This window comes from Mirounga angustirostris, unplaced genomic scaffold (genome assembly GCF_029215605.1).
Source record: "Mirounga angustirostris isolate CCGP_5_RB_7025 unplaced genomic scaffold, mMirAng1.0.hap1 SCAF_5, whole genome shotgun sequence".
NCBI classification, from domain to species: Eukaryota; Metazoa; Chordata; class Mammalia; order Carnivora; family Phocidae; genus Mirounga; species Mirounga angustirostris.
The window spans coordinates 31465171-31469763 of NW_026991713.1; the positions used below are offsets into that span (position 1 = coordinate 31465171).

Consider the following 4593-nt stretch of genomic DNA (forward strand, 5'->3'; position numbering starts at 1 on the left):
AATAGAACTGACTAGAGGTGGTGAGAGACAAGAGGTGGAGCTACTGTTTATAACTTATGCCAGTTGCATTAGAAATGTCACTGTGCCTGGTGACCTGGAGAAGTCAATCAAATATAACTCTTCCAACCTTGGCACCAGACCATGACTAGATCCATTTGGATCCAATTTTAGATATATTTAGCCCCAATACCATAGTTTTTTCTGGAATGTAAGAGAATATATTTGCTGAGAAGATTCCCCAAAGAAACTATGGGTCTACTATATGCGGATTTATTTAAAAAATAACCAATGTCCATATATTACAAATTAACTGTAGCTAAGGTATGTCCACATACATATAAGATACACACACACACACACATATACGTACATACAGTATGCCAATTGATTAATAAGCATGCTCTTAATCACAAATCCTTCACACATGGATTGAAAAACTCTTTTTACCATGGATGGCTAGAGCCAATGACTTAGGGTTTACCCTTCCCTTTTATTCTGCACCATTTGCTTTTGCCTGTTAGTTATGGAATATGCTGTTTCTCCTTCGTTGAATTCAGGAGCTCTTTAAATTCCTTTGCATTTCCTCATGGTTTATTTGCTCAAGACTATGCCACAGCAATTTTACTATTCCTGTTGCCTTTTCTCTTCTTGAACTCTGTTCATGTTGTGTTACTTTTTTTTTTTTTTAAAGAATTTTATTTATTTATTTGACAGAGAGAGACAAAGCGAGAGAAGGAACATAGCAGGGGGAGTGGGAGAGCGAGAAGCAGGCTTCCCGCCGAGCAGGGAGCCCTGCAGTTGCAGGGCTCGATCCCAAGACTCTGGGATCATGACCTGAGCCGAAGGCAAATGCTTAACGACTGAGCCACTCAGGCGCCCCCATGTTGTGTTACTTTAATCTGTGTGGTTTCCCTTTGCTTCTTCTTTTGTTTGTTTGTTTACACTCTGAGTTACAATTTCACATTTTGATCCCTCGAAATTAATCTTAGGCAAAGCAGTCCTTTAATAAATTGCATTTATGGACATAAAACAAAAAGATCTCAACCTAGTTGGTCAGTTCCATCAGGAGTCTTCCTTGACACCCAAAGTACAGGTTAGGGTTCCTTGACTGCAAGCAACAACTAAGTTTGGCTAATATAAGCACAACAGAATTTATGGGATGACTATTGGGGTTCTCCGAACAGATCATTAGGGAAAATGTATTGGATGCTAGGGAAGCAGGAAGTTTGGCAATAATCGTGCAGCAGGAATCATTTGCTTTGGGTGCCTCAGTGAGAATGAACAATGAATTCCAATTGTTTCTTCTATATTTGTGATACTCAAGATGCTCTGGGAAAGAGCAGCTAATTAGCTAAGCTAAGGTAATACACACATGCTCTGAATTAATTGGGCTGTGAAAAGAAAGATCTTGAACATTTTCATTTCTGTAGTATGAATCAGACATTTGCCAGTCTACCAATACTCAACAGAAAGATAATTCTCTCAAAGGAAATCCAGAAGCTTTAGCAAGAGATACTGAAGTGAGAGTCTTCAAATATACAAATGCCCACTATACAGTGGCTTCTAATTTCTCCCATGATACTCAATGTTTCTCTCCTCATGGCACTTGCCATGTTTCTTGCCTATTTTCTAAATACTAGGTTCTAAATTCTGGGAGGGTAAAGACCACGCTTGACTTGTTTATCATATCATGCATCTTCTGGACTTAGCACAGGATTTGGTACATATAATAAATAAACGCTGGATAAATAAAAAGATATATTTTGACAAACTTGATTAACATCGTTGTATTGCCAGTCCCTCACTACACTTCAGTGGCAATGGCAAAAATGTTACCTCAAATATACTTAGTCAATAAAAATTTATTGAGTCATATAACTGAAAAGACCAGAAGTAGGGCAGTTTGAGGTATCACGAAGGACCAGTTTCTTTCTCTCAGCCCAGCCTTGTTTATGGTCGACATTTCATCAATAATGGTTCCCGTGTAGTCTTAACATGGTTGCCAATAGCTACCAGAACTGTGGACATCCTTTTTTTTTTTAATGTCCTGCAGGTAAGAGACCGGTTTGGATCCAAAATTCCTGGAATAGAGCCGAGGAGAATGACTCCTTTGTATACAAAGGTTTGATCACATGCCTACTCCTGAGCTAAAACCTTTGCCCAGTAGGAGGCAATGAGCTTATTTTTTATTTATTTATTTATTTTTATTTATTTATTTTTTGATGTCTGATCTTATTTATTTGTCACTCATAGAAAATCTCATTTTTGACTGGACTCAGACTTAGAGGTAGAAGCTCTCAGAGAGGACAACCTCCGTCTCTTGGCAATCTGTTCTGGCATTTTTCTTTGGCCTCCTTTATTCTCTTGGCCAAAAGTTTAGCATATTCTGCAGCCTCTTCCTTATTTTTCTTAGTGCACTGCTTCTTCAAAGCAATATGCCGACGTTTGTGCTGGAGGACACGTGGAGTAACAAGATGCTGAATCTTAGGCGCTTTGGTTCTAGGTTTCTTACCTTCTTTGTTTAGGGGCTTTCACACAACATACTGGCGGACATCATCTTCTTTAGAGAGATTGAAAAGTTTGCAGATTCTGCTGGCTCTTTTGGGCCCCAGGCGACGAGGCACAGTAGTATCAGTGAGTCCAGGAATATCCTTCTCCCCTTTTTTTACAATGACCAAGTTGAGAACACTGAGATTGGCATCCACAAGGCAACCCCGAACAGATTTGCGCTCTCTCTCTCCAGTCCTCCTTGGTCTATAGCAGGAATGCTAAGGAGCATTCCTTACTCAGCAGCAGGCGGACACGACCATGGGTCAAGACACCCTGCTTCATGGGGAAGCCTTGTTTGTCATCGTCACCACATAACCCTTCCATTCTTCACCCAGAGCATCAGCAGCAACTTCTGTGGCCATACGCTTCTCATAAAAGGTACGAAGTCTGCATTCATCGTCCACTTCAATGAGTTTCTGGCAGCCAGTAGCTGGGAAAGAGATGTTCAGCTTCATCCTGAAGCAGCCTACCGACTCCGAGGCGCCATGAAAAAGAGCGAGCTTATTTTTTAAAACTGAAACTAGGGTTGGAATACATTTTACTGGGTCTACTTCACTTCCTTAAATGATAAAGGAAGGTTTCTGGTGAGACTACCAACAAATGTCTGTATCACCAGTCAAGCTTTGTGGCCAGTAATAGCTATGAACTGATCTCTTTTGGGTGTTACAACCCTATCCTATAGACTGTGCTGTCATTCTACTTAATCCGCTCTTCTTCTCTTTTAGGATCCTAGAAAAGGTTATGAATCTTGCTTCTGTCGTTGAAATGGAAAACAAAACAAAACAGAAATACCTCTGTATAGTCAAGAAGACTTTTACTTTAGAAAAACATATTTTTTGTAGTTATTTCCTATTTTCCCGTGTTGGGGTTAATGTAGAGCATGAAATCAGTCATAATACCTGGCTTGCTAAAATATAACATGAGGCTGCTGATGGCAGGGAAGGTTTCGGAGAAGGGCATAGGCCCTTGGAATGCCGAGGCCTGCATGACCACTCTGCCATAGGAATGCTGTGGGGAGTTGCCTTCCCGAAGCTTTCTTAGCCCAAAGACCTGCCCTGTGATCTAAGAGACGTATGCATTGTCCCTTAGGCTATGTTTAGAAGAACTCATAGAACACGCATATTAGCATAATCTGCGTATCGTATCTTTCCCATAAACAGATCCTCCTAGTTTCAGTAAGACCCCTTGTCACACATCACGTGCTTGAGAAACAGTGATAAGGATTTGTGATTATCCTGAAGAACCAATAAAAGCGGGAGCAAAGAAGGGCAAAGGGTCTTTGTCTCTGAGCGTTGACCCCCTTGCCTTCTCCTCTCTTTCACAGCAGTTTCCAGTCATCTTTCATCTGTCGGTACAGGGATTGCTGGTCTTTCCCAGCATTCCCTTTTCATTCCCTCTTCTTTGTCATGTCTGGCTGATGGAAATGGCAAGCAAGGCTCTGCTCCCATCAGAGGCTGTCCAGGGACAAAAAGTCTCTTAGTCTTAGTCCTTTGTAAAATCCTATATGCCCTTCCTTAATTTCCATAACTATAATTTGGTTTTGCTGATACTATGGAGAGTGATGTACTAAGCTAGGGAAAAGAAAGAGATGGCTGAAATAGCTTTCTGTCTAATCCTCAGAAGTCTTTATGTATTCCTCTTCAAGTACAAAAAGAAATACAGAGGGAAACTTTCTAGAGGATGTTCTAGTAGCTGCATTTATCAAAGTACCATAAAATGTCTTCGTCTTTCAACAGTGTTAATGGAGTGCTGCATTTAATTAATTCACCATCTTACTCTTAACTTTTTTGCATTTTATCTATTATCTATTATGTGTTATTATCATGCTCCTGTTTTTAAAACATTGAGCTAGGCACTTGCCCATCATTGGTAAAGCATTTGCTCCTTGCTATTCTCTGGGAATATCTAGGAAGTAATTTCTTATAAATAAATGCATCATGTGTAAGAGATACATTATATTAGTATAAATTACCCTAATTAAATATAAAGTACTTGAGAGTCCAAGACCAAAATAAGGTACTGAAAATAACTTTCATGCTGTAG

The 4593-nt window shown here is 40.0% G+C and overlaps 1 pseudogene; it reads right to left on the minus strand.

The window, feature by feature from the left end:
• Positions 1–2209: 2209 nt before the first annotated feature.
• On the minus strand, positions 2210–3040 carry LOC123838056 (small ribosomal subunit protein eS6-like; annotated as a pseudogene).
• Positions 3041–4593: the final 1553 nt, after the last annotated feature.